Source organism: Dermacentor silvarum, chromosome 2 (assembly GCF_013339745.2).
Source record: "Dermacentor silvarum isolate Dsil-2018 chromosome 2, BIME_Dsil_1.4, whole genome shotgun sequence".
Lineage (NCBI taxonomy): Eukaryota > Metazoa > Arthropoda > Arachnida > Ixodida > Ixodidae > Dermacentor > Dermacentor silvarum.
Genome location: NC_051155.1, coordinates 216,371,372 through 216,395,795, shown reverse-complemented (window position 1 = coordinate 216,395,795; position 24,424 = coordinate 216,371,372). Strand labels below are relative to the sequence as shown.

Genomic DNA, 24,424 nt, shown 5'->3' with positions numbered 1-24,424 from the left:
GGCTCACACAAGGCAACCGGCAAGCTGCCGCGTTTATCGCCTATGACAGAACGCGAGAGCGATCTTGGGGACGCCGCGCGCTTGCATTTAGTCGGACCAGGGGAGACCCGGTGCGCGGTCGGTCCACTCGGGCAGCTTATCGCGACGAAACCATGCGCGACTTCACCTTCCCCACTCCGCCGGATTGGGGCGCCATTGTTCCTCGCAGACGACACCGAGCCGGATACAAAAGAGCAGCTCCGCTGTTTCGATCGTTATACAGGGCGCGCGAGCCGTTCGGCAATTCTTTGAAACTGGTCCTCGAATATGCACAGGCGTCTCTCGACAGACAGATGAGGGGGTGGCGGGGGGGGGGGGGGGGGAGGCATTTTCGAAACTTCTCTTAAGTAAGAGAATTGCACTATTCGCAGCCATTGAGGCACCCGCAAATCCCTGTAGCGATCGACGTGGCAAAGAGAGTTAAGCGCGGACGGCACTTGCGTAAGATAAGTTTCGTGAATACAGGTCATGAAACGGCGATGAATGGCCGAGACACCTGCAAACAAGAGGCCGAACTGACGCGTCCCCTGTTCTGTATTTTACTGGTTTATCTACTCATACTCCATGTCTCTCGTTTCCCTTGCTCTCTCTCTCTACTCATAATTGCCAGGCGATATTCTTGATTCCGTTTTTAAAGCTTTATACATGCACGCTTGCGTTACTGACTGGTATTTATGTGCCGTCGCAGTAGTTCTCTAGGGCGTCAAAATGCACCTTGAGAAGTAGCTTCTCTACAGCAAGGGTCTTGGTGCGGAGAAGCCCACTTCTGCAGTACCCTTTGCATTACGATGTTTGCAGCGTGAGTCGAGAACTTGGTTTCGAGGCCCTCTCCCATTTCCTTCTCTTTACTCCATGACTGTCAGCTGCGAGTGCGGTGTACGGATGTAAATTAAACCACGTGCTTTTTACGTCCCTGATTATTATCTTATCTGGCGAATTCACAGAAGCGACGAGCACCGGTTGCCGACAATATATAGCCGCTTGATATTCCTTAAATGATGCTAAATTCTCGCGCACTTGAAAAAAAAAAAAGTAAAATTACTGCACGAGGAAAGATATTGGCCTATAAGAAAGTTTTAGCTTCTAAACCAAGCCGGAATGGAGTCGGATGAGAGCACCATCTGTTCGCGATTCCCTTTAACCAGAAGAACGGCCGCGCTAATGGGAAAACGAGCGACGCAGCTGGGTATTTAGTAAAGGAGGCATTGACAGATGATATTGCAAGAAATATGGAAGCGTTTATGCGTGCTTATAACAGTACACGTTACCATGCCAGGAATAAATAAATAAATAAATAAATAAATAAATAAATAAATAAATAAATAAATAAATAAATAAATAAATAAATAAATAAATATAGTCTGTTTTATTCTGTCATACATCGGTATCTGTGGACAGATTGAGGTAGAGAGTACCTCGGCTAAGCCATTTCTGCATGTTCTACAGAAAGAAATAAAGAAATCAACAACAACAACAACAATAATAATAATAATAATAATAATAATAATAATAATAATAATAATAATAATAATAATAATATAATAATAATAATAATAATAATAATAATAATAATAATAATAATAATAATAATAATAATACAAAACTATTCAATAAATAAGTACATAAAAACATTGACACTAATCCTACTAATGGTAAAGATGCCATAGCAGAGAGTTTATTCGACATCTGTCCACTCCGCTACACATATGCTCTATACACTTTGTAGTCTATTTGTTGGTGCAAGATTCCCCCACTCCCCAAAATGGATGGTATGTCCAAACTGACTGCTCAGTTGAAGTTCAGTCCACAGTACGGAGCATAGGCGCCTTACTTCGTACATAACTTAACAGGACCACTTATCGCAAACGTTAATCTAACACTGTATATACTGAAAAGTACTTTAAGAAAACATTTGCCTTTTGTTGCAGATGACTCGCAGACCACGGTGCAAGTTGGCAAGCGAAGCGGACACAGATGCAAATTGGTGCGAAAGCAAGCACGAACACTTCTGGAAAAGATACCGCGAGGCGCATCGAAGGCTATCGAAAGACTGGTCAATGACATACACAGGCGAACGGGAGGTTATCGAAGGCGTTGGAAGGAAGCTTTGCGGCAGGGTGTACAAAGTTTCGAAATGTTGTCGCTTGTCGATATTACCAAGCGGGTTTAGTGCGAAGAAGCCCATAATGTCTCTGCGACATCACGCAGTTCGTGACAGTTCTGTGCAGGGTAGCAATCTCAGTAAAGAGGTAGCGCACAGAGAAAGTAGCGCTGACGCATTGTTCATTCCGTCATGACTCAGAGACAAACATTTGTGCTTACCACCGGTCTATATGGCAGAAAACAGCACGAAATCAGAATGCCAAAGACATATAATTGACACACACAGCACCGGTCTATGTGCCTATTCTTTGTCCTTGTGAATTTCGCGCTGCTTTCTGCCGTGCATCTGTACCAACTCGTCCAAATGTCAGTTCTCAAACCGCCTGTCTGCCACAGTTGCGTGCACTTGCACCCTCAGTTCACCCAGCGTTTTTCGCTCGCTCTCGGGGCTTCTCATAAAGGGACCGCTCTAACTGAGCGAACACCGAGGGCGACCCATTTACAACGGCGACGCGGCCTCACCGAAGTGCGCAGCGCCAAGCACGAGTAGACGACGGCAGCTCGTAACTACGCCCCATTCAGCGAACAAAACGACCGGTTTCGCGTAGCAAAACAACCCGAAACGCGTCTTATTTTTTCTCTTTTTCTTCTTATTATTTTTTTTTTTGCAAAAAACAGTCGAAGAAGCCATACCCTTACTACTCTTCTCCGTCCTTCCGGGATCTTCAATTCGCATATGAGGGGCGGCGATCACGAATGCGGAAAGAAATTGAAGGGCGCGGAGTTCAGCCCGAACGGTTCTTATCGACAAACAGCTGTAGCTTGCTTGAAAGAAGCGAGACGGCGGTGGGTGGATCTTACAAAAAACGCAGCGTCAGAGAGCTTGCCTTACGAGCAACCGCCAGTGCGTGAGCGAGAGAGACAGAGAGAGAGATAGACTCGGGATGCATGAACACAAGAGAAGCCGAGGACGTGCCAGAAATGCAAGTACTGCACGAACAAAGAGCCAAGCAGTTTCGGAGAAGACGGCAGTTTCGTGTTTCGAAGACGCGCGCGTGCTTGTGTGTACTGACGTATTCGAACTGTTTGTTTTGCCGGGAGCAATCTCTTCTGAACACTGTCCTCTGGATAGTATAAGTATAAGCGTGCTCGAATGGAGCGTTCGCAACGATCGCTCCCTCGGAATGATTTCGTCCTCCTGATGCTGCTGCTGCTGCCGAAGTAGATAGCTTTTTTCATTAGAGAGGGCGTCTTTCTTCAAGCCATAAACTGCATGCGTCGAGAAGCCCGGAATTCGTCTTTTACGGGAAGAGAAAGGGCGGCTCTCTTCTATCGCGCTTTATTTAAACGGCACCTCTGCGGAGCTCTTGGTGAGTCTGCTGCCGCGTATAGCTCATTTAATAAAGGAGGGGTCCTGTGGAAGAGAGCTCACTGTTTCATTTCCGGAAGGACACCTCGGGACGTGGCAGTTCTGCCATATTTTCTTTTTCTCGCGCGATATTTAATCGAGGCTTGAAATTCGAGTGAGTGCTTTAATGCAACAGACATTTCGTCTCATGTCGCGTCAATTTATCTACTCTTTAAAAAAGTTATATTTTTGAAAAGGCAGACCCAGTGAGTTGCAAACCTTTCTATAGCTACGTGGAATGAATGAATGAATGAATGAATGAATGAATGAATGAATGAATGAATGAATGAATGACAACATTATCATAGCGCCCTTGAAACCCTCGTAGCCCGATAAGTTGCCATCTACAGATGTAAATTGCTGCAGATGCTACAGGCAAGTTAACAAACGAAACAAAATTTATCAACTTAATGAAGAAAAACGGCACGTGATGGATAAATTATACATGACGGCAGTGTGCTTCAACCCATGCCCCCCCCCCCCCCTTTTTTTTTTCACCTATTAATTTAGTTTTCTTGCGGCATTCCCGAACTAATGTCCATTCTGGTTGCTTACAGCGTGCATCGCCCAGGTCTTTCTTTTAGTTCTTTCTTCCTTTCTTTCTTTATTTAGTGGTCCACTTTATTAGTGGACCACGATTTGGTTCAAGCAGAGTGGCTATATAAATAGCAGAAATGTGAGTAGTACACAAGGAATAGAAAAACAAAAGAAACAACACCATACTACATCACTAAAACGTTACGCAATGTGATAGCAACGCAGCAATAAAAAAAAAAAAAAGCACGCTTTCCCCCTCTGTCCATCGTAGTTGAACTCGCGGGCTCACATTCCGGCTTCAGATCGCGCCGGTCCCAGAGTTCGCACGTGACTCGAAAGCTTCGCGAACCGCGTCGCGATGCCATCGGCCTGGCCGAGCGAGGCACGGCAGCTGTGTGCCAGCACCAGCGGCCAAAGTCACGGTCATTCGTTAGACTCGCTGCGCAAAGTAACGACTGCGTTCCGCGCTATGAAAAGCCGATAAAAGAAACCCGAATCGAGCGAATGTCCCCAGACGGCGGGAAACTCGCCAAAAATAGGTGCTGCCACGAAGGAAAGGAAATGGATAAAAACATAACGGCAGAAGGAAAAAAAAAACAGAAAAAAAATTAGGAAGGAAAGATCGACGCCACACGTTGTGATCGAGTGAGCACGAAGGAGTCATATTTCGCGGACGCGTTTCCTAACGTGACACCTATATGTGTGTACGCCCCGAAAGTACAGCAACACGTAGACTAAAAAAGAAGAAAAAAAAGAGAGAAAGTATTATACAGGGAGGCTCCGGGATCACGTCAAACAAAAACGGAGGGCCCCACCACTACTAGCGAAAGGCCGATGACCAAATAGTTTTTGTTGGCTCTACATAATTTCCCCCGCCTTTCTTGTCAAAAGGGGAGGCACCGCCCTGTCTGCCCTCGTCGCTTTATAGCTTTTTTTTTCTTTTCGTGCAAGTAGTTGCTGGCAGACTGCAGGTGAGTGCGAAGCGAGGTCAACACCGCTGTCACCCATAAACGAGTCCTTTTTTATTTCTTCATCGCTTCTTTCCATCAGCAGCTTAAGTTGATGCACTTTCACATGTTCTTTTTTAAAATATATTTTGCAGTTTTTTTGTGTGTTTGTGTGTTCCGATAAACAAGGGAAAGATGAGGCGAACAGCTTGGGTCACGCGTAAAAGGGTCGAGTTCCCTAAACAGCAGGCCGTTCCTCAACGCGCCGTGACACACAGCGGACGCCTTAGGGCGAGTGGAGAAGCGACGCCATTGGGAGGCAAAACTGCGCCCACAGCTGGACGGCGATAAAAGTGAGAAAGAAACAGAATGCTTCCTTCCAAGTTTTTAGCGTGCCGAGCAGCAAAAACGCGTAGGCGTGCTTGGAATGGAGCTGAGCGACAACGCCGAGTGTAGATACACGGTTCTCTCTCTCTCTCTCTTTTGACACACATCTTTCCCTCTCCGCCTGTGCTGCTTATATAGTGCCGAGCACTGTCGCGCACTTCGTAAACGCGCTAATATATAGCGCGTCCCATGCTACGATGTCAAAATTTAAGACAGCGCCCGGAAACGGGAAAAGAAAGTGAGACACACACACGATGTGCTTTTACAGCGAAGCTGTTAGCCTCTAGTTGGTCGGGATTTTTCGTGGCGTGCTCACCCAAAAACCGGCAGCTGGAAAATGGGTTTGTGTTCGAGTTTCCGCGTAAAAAGATCCTCGTACATTCGAATTACAATCCGATGCTATCATGTCTGCAGGTTGTGCGTAAGTCGTACTTTAGGAAATTTCTGACAGATTTCACTTGGAGAAATTAAATTAGCTCAATGACGCCCTTGCGCCAGGCGGAGGGCCTACAAGAATAAGGATGAATTAAGGATGGACCTCAAACGGCAGCTGGAAAAGGGTTTCGTCTTTCAGCTTACGGGTAAAAGAGTCATGTTATTTCTCTCGTATATTCGTATTACAATCCGACGCTATCATGCCTGCAGCTTGTGTGTAACTGCCTTATTCACACTGTGTGTAAATAAGGCCTCACACTGTGTGTAAATAAGGCCTCACACTGTGTGTAAATAAGGCGCTTGGCCGACGGTCTAGAAGAATGAGGATGTATGCTGCACTTCCACACACGTGCGTGCGCGCGTGACCTACGTCGCTTGTGCTGGTGGTGCTTGTGTAACGTCCTCTAACGTCAGTTGGGGTGGTGGTATACTTGTCTAACGTCCGCAACGGCTTCGCTGTACATCCATCTTCACAGGGTGGAATGGAGGCGGACTATTTAAACTTTTCTGGTTGACAGCGGCGCGATACTGGCCTGAACCATACACTGGGAGCAGCACTGGGAGTGCGGGTTTGTGTGTGTGCTTTGCGAGTGTGGTGCCCTTTGCATGTGTTATTTCGTGCGTAATCATTACGATCTGGATTAGGCTGCTAGATGAGCGATCGGGCAAAGTATTTAGCTTTACCAGGAGTCGGTCATTTCCATTCCATCGAACCAATACATCCTCGTTAAATATGTTTAAAAAAAGTAGCTAGATCGGCTGACGGTGAATGACGGCCGCGATCTCACCGAATATCTGAGTTCCAGTTGCATTTTGTTTCTATGCCAGCGTCAATGTTACGCATTCCGCTTATTAAATTGAAGTGCAAGTTTGGATGAATGAATGACGATTCCGTAGGGTGCTTCCCACTTATAAAGTTCAGGTCCAAGATTGGCTGTAATTTATATTTGCTGGCAGGAGTTGTGTGGTCTTATACCAATGTGATGTGGCGAATTCACCAAATAAGTAGACGATGCTTCCGGAGCTGATGCGCATGATGACACTACTTGTGTGCTTATGACTGCTGTTATAGTGTGTGCAGTGATTTTTTTTTTTCGTCTTGTCTTCTCCTTCTTTTTTTTTATTTCTTTCCCGAGAAGAGTTCTAGACTTTGGGACAAACGGCCACAAAGAGGCATTCCGTTCCCTAACTGATAAATGTGCACGAAAACAACAACAACAACAACAACAACAACAACAACAACAACAACAACAACAACAACAACAACAACAACAACAACAACAACAACAACAACAACAACAACAACAACAACGACGACGACGACGACGACGACGACGACGACGACGACGACGACTACGACGTCGAGTACAACAACAACGACGGCGACGATGACAATAACAACAACAACATGCGAATAACGCAACAAATGGTCAAACGAAGGGGCCGTAAGGAAGATGAAAAATCACAGGGAGCGTGAAGCTTGGTAGCTGGAGGATCCCTTTCGAAAGCTTGGCAAACAAAGCGTACTCTATGACCAACAATGTCGGCAATTTGCCGTCACCCCCATTCCGAAGCCCATAAAAAGAAAACAAGAACAAAGAACGCTCGAGTCTACTGAATTGTAGAAGAAAATGAAAGAACAGGAACAGATGATATTTCCACTAAGGCAGATCTCTTCAGGCGAGTTCGTGAACAAAACGTACATGAAATGGAAGCGAAATTAAAAAAGAAAGAAAGAAAGAAATTAAGAAAGAGAGAAAGCAGAAGAAAAAGTAAGGGATGCAGGAATGAAAGCGAGGAACTTTAAGGTAGCACGAAAAGATAACAATAATAAACAAAAGAGTTTTCTATGATTGAAACAGACGGGACGTGTTTGAAGCGGCGAGCCGGTGAGCTATAGTGTTCGCTTCCAGCGAGATTGCATCGTGGCTTCTTCACAAGAGGCTTCCTTTTCTCTCCGCTTGCCGCCGTGGTCTCTGGGGCTACGGGTTTACCAAAGTTGCGCGCACCTTGGCTCTGCGAGCGATGAGCCGTTCGCTCAGTAGTGCAGTGTTATCAATAATTCCTGGCCGCGGCTAGAAGGATCAATCATTAACATTAACAGCCAAGTGACCGCCCCCACCACCTCCCCAATCTCACCTGAAAAGCTAAAAGCCGGTACATTATTTCTTTTCATTTTCAAACTATTTTCACGGTGCGACGCAAGAAAAGACCGTGAACTAAAGGTGAGGCCCTGGTACACCTTCTTTCTTTGTTGTCACACTCTTGTTTTGCGTTTGCTGTAGCTGCGAAACAAATTGGGCACCGGACGAAACACTGAAAGGCATTTGTCGCCGTCAAGTGTATCCTCCACCGACCGGTAATCTTTCTTTCCTGTTTGCGTGGAACCTGCCAAGCTACAAAAAAAAAAAAAAGAAAAAAAAAGAAAAAAAAAGAAAGTGCGCTTACTGGAACTGCGTAAAGCAGGTGCTCCAACAAAGGCCTCGCGTTTTAGGGGCGAGGCGTAAGTGGGAATTACAGTTTGCGCGAAAGATGAAAGCACCTCCCTCCGACAAAAGCCGCTATTCCTTTCCATTGACGCATAAAATGCTCGTCTGGCAACATTTCCTTCATGCGCCTACATACGACGCGGCGAGTTGCCGTATACCTCCGCGTATTATACGAAGAATTCATGTGTTTGCAGAATTCTGTCACGAAAAGTTTCCTTTTCGCATAATGAATCGATAACACGCTGTTCTGACAGTACGCGAATCAATTATGTCTATAAACATATGAAGCCAGCCAACCACGAATCCAAGAAAATTATAGTGAAAGTTAGAGCTTTTTATTGCCGTAGAATTAACTATGCATAGAGCACACTGAACCTTGCGATAAATTTCTTCTCATATTCATACGACATCACCATCCACTGCCCACGGGCCCGTATTATATGCGAGTAGTTTCGGTAACCACTCCTCTCTCTCTCTCATTAAAGCAGCGAACAAGGGCTTACGCGAACGAAAAAAAAAAAAAAAAGATCACAGTTCTTGCATAACGGAGCAGTTATATGCAGCTTTCATTCAGGTCGATGTCTCCCTCTCGCCCGCGGGAACACGCACACGCTGCGGTTTTTGTCGATCCCACTTGTGGAAACGCACTGGAAGCCGTAGTAGGCCTCCCGGGACTTTAGCGAGTTTCGAAACAGATTCGACGCACGTCAGAAACCCATCACCGTTTTGCTGCCTTTCTTTGTTGTTCCTGTTTTGAAAATCACCGCCTACCTGCGTTTCTTTTCTTCTCGCCGAGTCGCTCCAACAAGCATTGCGCAAATCTTTTTTCTGCACCGGAGGTTTGTCATGACGTTGTTCTCAGCCTTCGATATTTTTAGTAGGTATGTATTTCGTTAGAAGAGCAACAACTGCAAGGAAAGTAGCACTTTGATCACGAAGCTCACTATGCGCCTTCGCGTGCTCAAGACGTGAGACGTCGTGTTAGGAGATTACATAACCTTTCGTGCTCTCTCCGGTGTCGTGTATAAAGGGCTATTGTCATCGCAAAGAAAACTAAACAGAATCACAAAGTCGAGCTGAAGGAGGAGGAAACAGAAAGGCAGAATTCAGGGAGGTTAACCAGAATAACGTCCGGTTGGCTACCCTACACCGGGGGAATAGGAAAGGGGAACACAAAGATGACAGGGAGAGAGAGAGGAGGGAAGGAAAGAAGGGAAATTAGCGGTTAGTTCGCTGACGCGTGTGTTATTGCACTAATAGTCGCAGACGTTGACACAAGCCCGCCGTCCTCAAGAAGCACAAAAGTGCCTTCACCGCTTTATGGGCCGACGAGCGATGGGGGCTTCCAGCAGCACCTGAAAAAAACTTAACAGGTCAGCAGGTATATTTAACTGCCTGCGCTGTTAGATAAATGGGTTGGTAGCAGCACGTTCCCGGCTATTCCGTTTCACAGGGTCACTCCTACATCGAGTGCAGGCTCGGGCGGACTTTTCGTGGAAGGAAACGGCCCAGATTCTCAAAGGTACACCGATACCAGCGGAGCCGCGCCCATAGCTCAGCGGCACCACGTATTCAGAGCAAAATTCGCAATGGGCAGGATTTAGCTCTCCATTTTGTTTGCTGCTCATTAACACCACCGTGTAATAAAAAAAAATGCAGTTCTGCTAGGATATTCTACGAGCCACAATTTATTGTACATATTCCACCAGCCATCTCAACATGGCCTTCGCAGCGTTGTGCACCTGCCTTGCGCAAGCCCGTCATGCTTCCGTGCTGCAGTATAGTTATTAAAAGAGGACATCGTATTAGCAGTTAGCCCCAGGCCGGGCAATAACTTCAAAGGATAAAGCAATTGCCACAGCAGTATGAACGGCTTGTCTCTCTGGTGTATCCTAAAGTGACCAACTCTTAATTCTTTGGAGACGTTCTGCTGGAAATTATATAACGTTAGTCCCCCAGCACACCCTGTTATTCCGCTAAATTTAGTTCCGACGTTACTCCGAAGAACGAACAAAAACCTGTTATAAAGCCCATTTCAGTTCCAGCGAAAAAGGACTCGTATATAGGCTTACCCCGTTTAGTACCTTTAGGCTGGGGGTACACGTGAAATTAACGTTACGCGACAATATGCCTCTTCAACGACAGCTTACACACCGGTTTGTTTAGCGTCGACGACCGAGAGCGTGGAGTTGTTACTGGCAGGTTTCGTTTTTCACCCTATAGGCGCTACCAATATAGGTGTCGTGCAAGTGCGCTTTGCGCAACGACACTATCAGCGACTACAAGTAAACATGCACGGCCTACGTCATACTCGCAATGACACGCAGACGCGAAATCCTCGTTACAGCCTCAAGTACACTGCGCGCCTCTTACGATGTCAATAGCGGCCATAACATCGTCACGACACTATCCTGCCGACATCACGACACTCTGTGGCGTGACATCTTTGCGTCGTGGTCTCTCAGTTGTCTTGACAACAGGTTGCAGCCAACCGCACTTCAAGGGCGTGACGTCAACATAAAGGAGAACTGAAGGCGCAGCTAGGTTTGTGTATACACTGGGTATAAATTCGAGTGCCGCACGCAAGACGCGGGACGGAAGCTATTGACTGAGATGTATTTTTTGCTACCGTGCCACTTCGCATTAGCAGCGGCTGTGACTGGTTCCCGATGTAAACAAACAAACAAACAAACAAACAAACAAACAAACAAACAAACAAACAAACAAACAAACAAACAAACAAACAAACAAACAAACAAACAAACAAACAAACAAACAAACAAACAAACAAACAAACAAACAAACAAACAAACAAACAAACAAACAAACAAACAAACAAACAAACAAACAAACAAACAAACAAACAAACAAACAAACAAATTTCGTAGCGTTTTAAAACAAACCATTGTGACCCGTGAGGACAATGATAACAGTTTTATTACGCTAGCTGTTTCGGGGTACCATTAAGAACGGTGGATTAAACTACGAGCGGTGGACATGCTCCTCAAATATTCTCATTTCGTGGCATAAGCATACCCTGCGCTTCAATAACAGAGTGAAGCTTATTTCAATATATACTTAGACCTTGCCAACAACAGCAACAAGAAACAGCGGGTCACGGGCACGTCCTTAAAACACGTCGTTGCTTGGTTACGATACAGCAATGGAATCCAAGAAAGGACAGAGAGGTTAACGACGAGGTGTCTCCGGTACAGAGAAAGGGATACGAACGATGAGAGAAAACGAACGGAAGAAAGAAAGCTTGTGCGGGCGCTGTCACACAATATGTGAAGGCACCAAATATCCAGACACCGTGTCAACGTCCTACTGAGACATAGAACCTCGCACAGTCCGGTATCCTTCAGATAACGCAGCAGCGCCTGTAACATCAGCATCTCGCGCTGATATCCGTTAGGCCAGTGTCTAAGGCTAAGAATTTTCTTAGAAGCAGCCTAATCAAGCAACGGCCACCCAAAAGCAAGTTGTACATTTTGACGACCGGTATATATTTTTTCGTTCTGGGACTAGAAAGTGCACATTAAAGACATTGCAAAGCGGCGCACTAAACCTAAAATTGTTCTTCTGAAATTATAATGGGCTGTGAAAGGTGACTGCAAGGCCCCTTCCCCCTCCCTCTTTTGTTTTCCTCCTATTTTTTTATTTTTTTAGTAAACTTCTTTCCCTGAACAGAGCTGTAGTGCTGCCCATCATCGTGCGCGACAGTTTCCACTGTTTTCCTTTTACAGCGAGAGAGAGAAACGAAGAGGGAAAGGTAGGAATGTTAACCAAGGACGTGCCCGGTTGGCTACCCTACACTTGGGGAGGGGGAAAGGGGAAGATTCCTTACAGCGAAAGCTGTATATGGCTAGGCGAAACGAAAAACCGTTCGTCCCATGTTTCGCTAAACGTCTCCATTGGCTGCGCCGTCAGTTAAGTCGTTCTCTATGTCGCACCCAAGCGCGCGCGCCATTGGCAGCGTCGTTAGTGACGTCGTTCTCTGCGTCGCACCATGCTCTGCCCGCAACCCCGGCTCCTCGGCTTGCTGTTGTCGCATATGCGTTCAATATCTCGAGTTAGCTCGGCGTCGTGGTGAGCAGCATCCGCCCGCCATTGGCGCTTGCGTTCCTCTAGAAACACAAACATGTAACCAATAATTGAGGAACGCTTCAATACAGCGTCGGGATTAACCCACTGCTGAACGCCGGGGCCGCATGTTTCAGGTTAACCATCTGTACGGAGCGCTTGGGCGGTGTTTTTTTCGACTCCCGCTTTAACTCCCGCTTTTAAACTCCAAGACAATTGCGTAAAAGCTGGGGAGACAAAAATAAAAGTTAAAAGCCAAAGCTATCTATATTATATATAAACCACACACGTAAAGACCGGGCCCAGACAGTTTGGTGATTCGAGTGCACCGCGACGTTTTTCGTTTCCACTGGCCATTTTTGTCTGAATTCTCTCAGCACCACGAGAAAAAAAAGGGGCGTCTCGATCGCATCGAAAGACAGTAAATAAAAATTGTTCCGCAGGGAGAGATGAATATATAGACGATATCCCGGTGATAGGGATCCACGTCCATCATGCCGCTTTATCACTAGCTGCATGCCTCGTTTGGCCGATCTAGCCGCATCTGGGACGCGTCGCCTCTTGCAACCGCGATCGTTGTGTGTCTCTGTGGGAATGTGCCGGCATACGAGAAAGAAATAATCGCCGAGCGGCCATATTAATTTCAAGGGAAATTAGACACGGACTAGGTACGGACGGATGGGCGGATGGACCGACACAGACGAACAGTCAGATAGACAAACAGACAGACAGACGAGTGGTAAACGAAGGCAGGGAGATCCAACCTTTTCGGAAAATCTTGTGCGGGGCAGAGGCTTTACAATGAAGAGATAAAAAGCATATAAGTAGGAATTCGTTCCAACAGTATAAATAAACGAGAATATATCGCGCATGTCCGAAGACAGCACAGCCGAGTGTACGTAGGCTTCGGCAGAGACGTGCGTCGGCTGTCACCAACCGTGACAAACGTTCGGTATAAGCAAGAGGTCTAAGCGCTGTAAAGCGGCTATTTCGACGTGTAATATTGAAACATTTACGGCAGCGGCGCTTAACTTAGCGACACGCGTTGCTACTTTAATTGGTGCATGATGATCACGGGGAAGCCATTACAGCGACTGGTAAAAGATGCGAAGAGAGAGAAAGAAAATGACGCTGAAAAACGCGCGCGCGCGATAGAGAGAGACAAGCACCAAAAGTTTATGTGAAAATAAGGCATAAAATATAGTGCACTGAGCTGAAGTTATTAACATACACAGTAAACCACATTTTAGAGCGCAGCTCTTAGGCACCCATTCCTGCGGCGACCGTCGGCGCGAGGAGGAAAGCTGAGAGGAGGGTGCAGCGGTATCATGAGGCGGAAAGCGGAGGAGGGTATGGCGAAAGCGTGAGAAGAAAAACGTGGTGTGACGACGATGGCTACGACGTGGCGCCAGAGTAGCGCGCGTCGTCTGGTATATGTCTGTCGGAGGCGGGCGCCGTGAATCGCGCCCACGCGTCACCCAATTTCTGGCTATCACGATCTCCAGTTCAGCGAGGCAGTCTCGCCACACATCGCTCCGTTTGCAACGAGCCGCACGGGACAGATGGTCCGCGCCAGTCAATATGTCGCGAAATGAAAACACATACAGAGCTACGCTCAAATTTCGCATTAGGGAGTATCGTAAACGTCGGGGAATTTTTATATGCGAGAGCATCTTACGCTTGGGGAAGTGTCCGTTCTGCGGCACGTGCACCCATACTGCGCATGCGCAACTCTCCCTCATTAACCTCTCCTACGCAGGTGCGTGCTCTCCTCCTCCCCTCTCCACCACAGGTGCGGCGCAGCAAATCGTTGCACATAACTCTCTCTCTTTCTTCCACTATCTCCCTCCCTCTCTAAGGGTACGCCGGTACGCGGCGCAAGTGTCGCGGCGCAGTATAAAGCGCCCATTCGCTGTGAAGCCATGGTAGGGTGGCTTCCAGCCACCCTAGCCATGGTCTTCAAGATACCGCGCGCACCGACGCTAGGAATCACGTACGATCTCTAAACAAAGACGCAACAACCCCGTACCAAACGTCTCCTCTCTTCTCAATACATCCTGTCACTTTTTCATTGGGTTGTGTTGCCAAGTGAAACGAAACGGAAACTCGATGCGCACCCCGTGCGATGTTTTCGCATCCCACCATGGTTGCCCGTAGGGTGAGATGATGTGATTTTTTTATTAATATTGAAGCGCCTCGCACGGAAATATTCTTCTTTCTTCTTCTTCTTTCTGGGGTTTTACGTGCCAAAACCAGTTTTGATTATGAAGTACGCCGTAGTGGAGGGCTCCGGATTAATTTTGACCACCTGGGATTCTTTAACGTGCACTACAACGCAAGCGCACGGGCGTTTTTGCATTTCGCCTCCATAGAAATGCGGCCGCCGTGGCCGGGATTCGATCCCGCGATCTCGTGCTCAGCAGCCCAACGCCTTAGCTGACTGAGCCACCCGGGCGGGTCGCACGGAAATATTGCAGCCTGAACAAAAACCATTGAATATTACTTCGAACGGTTTCTTCAAGTGCGGGCTCGATTGGCATGGCGCTTGAGACAAGAATCAAGAAGCAACGACAAGAAAAATGAAGTGCTGCTTTCGACAGAAGTGTACTGTTCAGGGCTTAAATATGTAAGTATAGCTGTGGCATAGAATTCCATTGATCCTCCTATAGGGGTCCGCCCTTTGATGTCTTCAAAGAGCACACCGATGTGTTTGTTATCGATACGGGAAGACATTTTCCGCATTATCATTGTGTTACCAATGGTAATCGCTCGCTGCATTACCAGCAGCGAGCGAATCGGCATCCACGCTGCCTCTTGCTTCAACGCAAACTAAGCGGCGAGGGCACAGCGCTCACGAAGCTATCAGCACTCGGCGCACTCTGTCCCCATCGCAGATCGCTTTCAAGATAGGGCTCACGCGGGCGCGCCATAAGCAGCCGCCGCCGGAGTAGAACACCCCCAACCCCCTCTCCCCTTCCTATCCCCGGAGGCTTGCACGCGATGGAGGAAGATGGCGCGCTATCCTACCCGCTTTCCTCCCTTGCGAGCGCGAAATTGAGCCACCATCCTCGTTTCACCCTTGCACGCTTTCTTTCGCATACACAGCATACAGCGCGCGGCGACGATGTTATCGCACTTGGACTTTATACGGAACATCACGATGACGCCGACGGCGCACTGCGCCTGGAGTATCCATATAGATGATATCCCACTAAAATTATAACAACCGCAGTTGTTGCATACCAGCCATCCGGTCCGGTTCTCGAACGCGAGTTGGTACCTATTCATTATAACTATTTACACAGCACAGAAGAGAAGAGGACTTCTTGTTGAGCAAGTTGGTATCTATTCATTCTAACTATTTACACAGCACACAAGAGAAGAAAGCTTCTTGTTGGGCAAGTTGGCATTTATTCATTATAACTATTTACACAGCACACAAGAGAAGAAGATAACTTCTTGCTGGGAAAGTTTGCCAACAAGAAGTTCTTAGAAATTGTGTGTGAGGTTCTTCTCGGAAATTGACATACAAGATTGTGTGTCAATTGCTTCTGCATTTTTGTTTTCATTATACCCCAGGTTATCTTGAACGTCTGCGTCAAATCGTTAAGCAAACTGCACGTACCAACAAACCGACTCACCATTATTTGCATGTATATAGGGTGACTAGTTTGTAAGTACAGTGGTCATTACTCTACTTGCATTCGCCGCGCTAATATTGCAGGTTTAGATAGGAATCGAACCGACACACCAGGGCTGTATGATAAGCATGACAAAATTGAAACAACCTGCTCATACGCGTACTCGATCGAACAAACGGAGACAAACCGATTTTCAAGCTACGAGAAAAATCCAATATGTCGCATCGAGAGTGCGCCACTAACCGCCGCATATCGGTGATCTTCCGCTACGTTTCGTTCCAACGTCGCACACTGGAATGTTTTCTATCCGCATAGTCAGCCGCGAGGAGCCTTTTCTACCACGCACATGTCATGAAGTAAGTAAGCAGCCCTTACGCTTAAAAAGAAAAGCCAAATAGTATAAGAGAAGAAAAGGAACAAATGAAACAGCAATACAAAATGTCACATGCGTTTTTTTTTTTCTTTTTCAGCGGACGATAAAAGGAATCCGTTCGAGAGTACGTTTCGTCGGAACTAAAATCCGTAGTCAGAGAGCGAAAGGGTCGAAAACGAAAGAGGGAGCTCGCATCGACTCGCTCGAGCCATTCACTAAATCGGGTTCGAATGAACAATGCCACGCACGCCAGCGATGGCGACGCTATAGTCTGCGAGGAGGCTGAAAAGAGAGGATCGAAGTTAGAAGAGTAAACGACGTGCCGTGACGTCAAACGAAAGAACGCCTCGTGAGATCACTCGTAGGATAAATGGTGAACGCTAGGAATCTGCGCCGTTATACCTTTGTCATCTTTCTTTACTTCAAGCAAGGCAGACTGTCAAGGTTAGCGAGACATACTCGCTTATCACTCACGTCGTTCACTGGAGCGCAGCAAAAGTCCACAAACGCATGGACGCGTACGAGCGAAGTGGGCATCAAGCGCTGTTCACCCGTACACGATTTAACCTATACTGTCTGATAGGTGGGCAGCGCTGGTGCGTTATTCCCCTCAAGCCCTTCAGCCATGAAACCTTCACAGCATGGAGTGGCTAGTTGACCGAACAAATGAACCGAGAAACATAACGGAAGCCTGAGGATGGGCTAGTCGGACCCAAGTATTGAAGAAAGCATTTCGTGTGTCTTAAGGCGGGTAAGGACGGGCATCAGGCACCGATATTCCCAAAGCGTTTCTTTCATAAGACGTGTTTGTCTGTCATTAGCTAACCGTCTCCACTGATCACATATTCGCTGTCACGATTTGCCAGCGCCTGTTCTTCTCAGGGTAGACAATAACAAGTCGCTCGCCGCCGTGCGCTCTGCTTGAGATAGGGTGAAAGCCAGAGTGTGAAGATAGAGTGAAGACAGAACGAAAAGAGCGTATTAGATTCGAACGTTCTCATTCCTAGAATGCTCAGAAATCCTCAGAATTACGCAACTTTGTTCCTCGCCCCCTAAACGCGGAGAATTACATTACCGTGAACGAGAATTCCCTGCAGTCCCCGGTATCAACTAGTACGCGATTTTCCGTAATTATCCGCCAAGGGCTGTGATTACACTAGTGAAAGGGTTGCACGCCTGCACGAAAACCGCCCCCTATACCTTCCTTAGGGAGCGATTTTGACGGCGCTAAGTGACCCGTCGAATAATTGACTGGCCTAAACCGAACTAACCTAAGCCCTCTCGGATGGCTGAACTCGCTTTGCGGCACCCCTCTCAGCGCCAGCGGGAACCAATCAAACAACCAATTAACCTACAATCTCATACGTCAAGTGGCAATGCGCACGGAGCTTCCGGTGTGCTTCGAAGGGCGCGATTTCGCGGCGTGGGCCATTCGCAGATATATCCCCGCTTCCTCGCCTGCGGGTCCGGAAGATGGCGCTACCGTACCTCTGCCTCAAGTCCGCGGCCTTCTCCTCTTCCTTCTCCGAAATCTCTCCCCTTCCTCTATCCCTCTCCCCTTCCTCTCGAACCCTTGATCCTCCTCTTCCTCCCCCTTCGGCGGAGGAAGGCGAGGGAGCAGCCGCGCAACGCGAGTCGGCCGGCGGCGCCAGTTTCTGGCCGCGGGAGCCCGTGCCGCGAACGCTGGGCTCCGGACCGCGGTCGCAACCTCCCCACGTTGCGAGTCGGCGCGGCACTGGCGGCTAGCCGTGCAGTCGCACGCACGCGCTCGCGGCTCTTCTTCTACTCGTTGCCACTCACTTTTTATTTTATTTTCTTTGGCGAAGCGAAGCTGCGGGGAAGAAAACACAAGGAAGGAAGCAACCCGAGCGAACACTACCAACCTACCTTGTCGCGCCAACTCCGACGTCTACTCTTGTGCTCGGACTGACAAGGCCGCAACTGACTGACAACAGCAGCAGGCAGGTAAAGGAGAAAAAATGTATACGCATCCCCTCCCCCACCCCCGCTATTTTCCCCCTCTACACGTACCCATCATCTCCTTTCCGATCCCCCGTGAGCCGCACGTGTGCGTCTCCCTGCACCAAGCTTTTTTTCCCCCCGGTTTCCTGACAAGCAACGCTGCCCAAAACACCAGTCGCTGCTGACCCCTCTCTCGCCTGCTAACAAAAGTCTCCGAATCAAAACAGAAACGGCTTAACTCCAAATACATCCTCGACGGTCCCACAAGAGATCCCCCCCTCCCCCTCCCCCCAAACTTAAGCTTGCCACCGCCTGAATTCCAATTGTGCTGGCCTGTGCGGTATGGCTCGTAATCCCTCGCCACATCACCAGCACCGCCCTCAAACATTCCTCGCTGTTTTCCTCCATCGCCTGCGGAAAATCACCTCGGGCAAAAAAGAGAAATGACGTCATGTCGAGTACTTTCGAATGTCTCAGGAAATCCTTGATACTACAATGTCACGCCTCACTAACAAATGCTTTGACGTGCGCATCGTGTAGTTCGTTATACCGCATCACACTCGCCTCCTGCGTTCCGCGTGTCGATGCGAAACGATTTGAGCGAAAACGGGAACCAACGCGCGAAGAGAACGCGGAGCCCTGAAACGGCGACGGGACTTTACGAAGTTTTCTTTTGATCGAGGTTCGGAACTTAATATTAAAGCGAGAGTTTAGGACTACAGCTCGATCTGGGCGCGGATGTGACAATGATTGATGCTGCGGAAACGGTCTTGCTCGCGACTTCGCGCCGCTGCCTTTTTTCTCAACGTTCCGTGACGCTGTGAAGTTACGGGACGTTGACGCGCGCTTTTCTCAGCCGAAAAAGGCACAGTATAGCAGCGTGTCCGCGTTTCCTTTGGTATTTAGGAAGTTCGTTTTCTGCTCATTCGAGCGAAGTTTCGGCGAATGATTATGTCTTGTAATCTGACATGTTCTATGTGCATCTCGATGAGCGAGCTCCGAAAAAGTTTAAATAGACAGGTGAAAGTTTTAACTCGTTACCGGCTTTGATAAATGAGTACACAATCTTAAAATATTGTCGGTTCTCTTAAAAATGTATTCGTTAGTTTCTGTTTGTTTGTTTTTGTTTCGATACCACTGCATTGCAATATCTTTGTACTGGGAGAGTACGTGTGCGGGTGAAGGGCTTGCGGTGTGGGCATTTATTGGTGTGGACATTTATATACTTGCCGTAACTTGTGGCATATAGCCGCATTCGAACTTAATAATTTGGCTCAACAATTTAAAACTATATCTACAAATATGCGACGGATATGATCGAGGCACGTCACAACAACAACACAATCAATTAGCAGTCACCTCGCTAAATGGTCGTGCGCTATGATTAGTTATAGTTTTCCGCACACCGACGTCATGCAACTTCTATAGCCATATGTGAAACTAAACAACAAATGGCGAGATAGTGCGATGCTATAGACTGCTGGTTCTAATTTGTCGTGAACAGAATGGGCCTCAGCAAATATATACACCCAAGTCCTAAGGTGATTCATTCATCACAGCCATTCCGCTCGGTATACCGAAGTTGCTATCGCCCGAAAGTGACAAACAAATCCAGCGTAGGTGCAAAACTTGTGGCCAGTTACCTGTCAGGTGAGAAGTATCCTAATGGCTGAAGAGCACCGTTATAACTGGTATTGCACTGCACTCTGCTGGTACGCGTAGACTGGTTCTGTAGTGATTCTGCTAGCCGCATAAGAACAAACGCGGACATTATATATATATATATATATATATATATATATATATATAGAGAGAGAGAGAGAGAGAGAGAGCACTAGATAGATAGATAGAAAGATAGATAGATAGATAGATAGATAGATAGATAGATAGATAGATAGATAGATAGATAGATAGATAGATAGGAAGCTTAATCATATCTGGACAGGCCTGGCGTGCTAATCGAGGCGAAATGGCGAGGCATGAAATAAAGAGGGTGAGATCAAAGCAAAACACACACACACACACACACACACACACACACACACACACACACACACACACACACACACACACACACACACACACACACACACACACACACACACACACACACACACACACACGCGCGCGCGCGCGCGCGCGCGCCAGATACACTAACACAAATGTTATTTATATATTCGCGCTGAATAAGCGCTTTAGTGGATCAGCGCGGTTCAGATCAGGGATATTGCCACGGTTCAAGAACGTCCCGCAGCTCACGTCGCACGTCACCGCCCTGCGCATCAGCCAGCATATCGGAGAGTGTTTAGTGTCATGACAGCCGCAGCTGACTGCTACATCACTACCGGTGCTAAGCTACACAAAGTGAATGTGCCCACTGTCCTCCATACCTGGTGACCTCCATACATTCCATAGTTGCCTCGTCTTCGAATCCTCAAGCAACGCCAATAAGGTTATTTTGCAGCGGGATTTCAACGTGCCGGCTTATGCGTACTGCATCTCTTTTCTTCGGAACCCATAGAGATATCTCCGAGAAATCGCTGCGGCGATTACTGCGACGCAGGCGGGACGCATGGTTTTTCCACTGGAACACCGCAGGTGTTCCTAGTGCGCTGGTGACCTTGAAAACGCATGTCATTGAGAATACCTTTCCAAAATTAATGTGACCGATTTCATAAAAATAATATTTTAGCGAGTGCTTTAACGCAGAGGGAGTCTGATCTATATGTGTGCAAAGTCTAAGCTCAAAACCTTTCCACGTTCTCCTACATTGACGATTTCGAGGTTATTGACCTACTCGAAACGAAGTAGTCGCTACTCTTGATCCACTTAAGTTCATTTATCGCGACTCTTCTAATTGCCCAAATATATTCCTATTTTAACAGCGCGTTCTTCTCCGCACGTTTTCTATATTTCTACAAATATTCAAACGGACAAACTCGGTGGTTCCTCTAGCGGCAAATCCCAATTAGTGCTAGTTTGATATATTCTTGTAGTCTCTTTATTCTACCAAAAATTTTGAAGAGTTTCCCACGCGTTCTTTTAAGTCACTACTCTATTCATATGCAACCTCTGAACCGATGCCCTCTGAAGTTCTTTCTGGGCAAGTCTTTGAAATCTTGAAATCGGATGATTAACGAAAAAAACTGACTCGCCATCCCGACCCTGAGAAAGCGAATGTCCAACGAAGCTGTTGAAAACCACCACTACACTGCTGAGGGAGAATGCAATGCTTTATGGCTTTATGGAGTAATGGTAGTAATGCTATTTTAGAGTAATAGTAGTAATGGTAGTAATGGTAATTTTGACAGCCGGCCCCCGCCGATAGCGGTGCTGTAACAACATTGAAATCAGTTGATAGGTTCGCAATTTTATATGCGAAAGGCTAGGGACGTCACTCCCCACGTCGCAAGCTGCCGTCGCCGCGGCAGCCTGCGCAACAGTACTCTTTACCAGGAAACGTTTGCGGGGAGCGCTACCTGCTTCGCGTTGCATGCAGGCGCAGAAACGCCTTGTCAATTACGTGGTTCGGATGCTTGTTTTGCAAAGAATGCATGCGCTGTTCGCTTCACTTTGCTGGGTGCTTGAGTGAAATAACTTTTACTAGAGGTCCGGCGAGGACGCTTGCTGAGTGCTTGTAGCCTCTACCTTAGGAGGGTATGAGCGATTGCACTTGGGGGTATGAGCCATTGATGATGATAGTTTTCTGTCGACGCTACGCCGCGAAGAAATCCCGGGATCCTAGCCATAGACAGCTTAGCTGTGAAATTGTGATAAAATATCTAAAAACGTATACCCAAAGACACCCGCATTTGTAACTTGTCCATACCTCATTCCCATCAATTGACCCTTAAACCCTTTTACATTTTCGGCACGCTGCGATCATTGATTATTTGTGCAGTTACGGATGATAGTTTAAATTGTTGCGCTGTCGGTGCCTACTTTTACGTTCTCAATCGGTTTTAGTCGCAGATAACAGCTTCGCTGCACCAGCAAAATGCTCACAGTGAGCCTGTGCGCGCTATCGTTAAATGTGGTATTGTGTGCTAAAACTGCTAGTCTTAAGTGAGCTATACGCCGGGAATTCACAAAAAAAAAAAAAAAAAGATGGCGAGGAAGGGAACTTTAAGGTCATTCAATTGCCTTGACCTTGAACGCACGTAGGAATATGCCACTCACTCAGGCAGGCGGAGGAATTGGAAGCAAATCTGGCTTATCGCATCATCACCGTGATTGTCACCTAGGTGTTCGCTGAAAGAGGGGCGCATATATGAACGCACTGCTGACACTGGTATTTTTAAAGAACAGAAAAAGAATAAAGAGAAACCGAAAAAAAAAAGACTATTAAGCTAAGTATTTGAGTAATCTGGTGTTAATACTTCAGTACTAAATGACTGGTTCCATGCACTTAACAATTCCAAATGGGTTAGTATTGCCATGAGCAGAGGCTTGACAAGATAGAAAAGACAGAGAAACGGAAGACAGGTGGTGTAACCTCGTTTGGAGTCCCCACAATATCAGTTTTGTGACGTCACAGACTCTAGCAGCGTCTGCTCAGGGCTAACTACAATTGTCCACGCGTAATGCTAAACATCACGCTGCATCTACAAACTAAAAAAGAGAAAAGCAACAAAACGAAACAGTATCAGCATGGTACTTTTTGTAGACGTTTCCTGCACAATAGAGGACCAAATATGCCACAAGTGCGTGACGTCACAATGGCGCATTGGCGCCGCGGTTGTGAAGTTCAAAAAAGAAAGTGTGACCTTCATTTTCTCCGCGAAATCACTCGGGTATTAGAAATGCAGATAAAGTTTCAGAACAGTGATACAGCAGTCTAAACTAATTTCGCGTTTCTGTTTACCGCGCTCCATTAGGCGTTAAATGAAGATGAAAGTCAACGATGGGCTAGCTAGAAGTCGGACCCTCTCAGCATCTCTGGAGCCTAGCGCTAGAGAGAAAAGTACTGCGCGACCAGTCACACGTAAGCGTCAAGTTAATCTTTAGCTGCGTTTAATATTGGACCCTAGGCTGAAGCGTGAGCGGGAGGTAACAGCTCATTCGCCGAACCAGAACTTTGGGTAAGATCTAGCTCGTTTCAATTAACGTCTGGCGTCTCGGCGTTATAAAAACGAACAAGGAGACACGTCGTATCCATTTACTCTGTTTTCGTCATCGCACACGTTCGGTTTCGTGATTAGGCAAAGTGCTGATTAGACGTTCATTAGCGCTGAGCCGAAGTGGTTAGTATTGAAAGCTGGGAGAATAAAAAAGTAAGCCTTAAGCTGCGTTTACTATTGAGCCCTAGGATGAAGCGTGAGCGGGAGGTACCGGCTCATTTGTGCAACCAGAACTTTGGATAGACCTAGCTCGTTTCAATTACCTTCTGACGTCTGGGCGTTATAGGAATGAACAAGACATCTCATATCCATTACTTCTATCTTTGCTATCGTACAGGTTCGGCTTCGTGATTAGGCGAAGTGCCGACTAGACGTTCGTTAATTAGCGCTGAGCCGAAGTGGTTAGTATTGAAAGCCGGGAGAAAAAAAAAATAGGTGCCCTCATTGAAAACCACGTCGTTCATGATCAATATCAGCCTGCGCTGTCGCATATTTACAGACAAAATATCAAGAGTAAATCAAAATCAATTTTTGTGGCATATAATAACAGCAGATTTGCGTACGAAATATATACAGAAGAAGGTCTCAGTCACTGTAAGGGTGAGATCTCAGTCACTATAAGACTGTAAGGGTGAGACCTCCTGTTAATACTTACAAACAGAAAAATAAAACTTGTTATAACAGCAAATGGAAACTTTGTGTACATAATTAAAATATGAGCATAAACACATAATAAACAATTAAACACATGTAAGCGAAAAGGGAAAAAAACAATGGATGAAGTTAATTCGATGAGGGTCTGGTTAGCTATGCATATTTATATGACTAAGTGAAGAAGGCACCGACTTAGGGCGCATGATGTAATATTTGGGAAGAGCAGTGAATAAAAAATCAGGAGTT

The 24,424-nt window shown here is 46.9% G+C and overlaps 2 protein-coding genes across 3 annotated transcripts in view; one reads left to right on the top strand and one right to left on the bottom strand.

Annotated features, from left to right (window-relative positions):
- Positions 1-24,424, bottom strand: part of LOC119442615 (unconventional myosin-Ie) — a 356,792-nt gene that overhangs the window by 166,886 nt on the left and 165,482 nt on the right. The gene's annotated exons all lie outside the window — the stretch shown is intronic.
- LOC119442614 (potassium/sodium hyperpolarization-activated cyclic nucleotide-gated channel 2) overlaps positions 18,111-24,424 on the top strand; it is a 411,864-nt gene continuing 405,550 nt past the window's right edge. The window contains exon 1 of the mRNA XM_037707554.2: positions 18,111-18,407. The gene's annotated coding sequence lies outside the window, so the exon portion shown is untranslated. The remainder of the gene's footprint in view (positions 18,408-24,424) is intronic.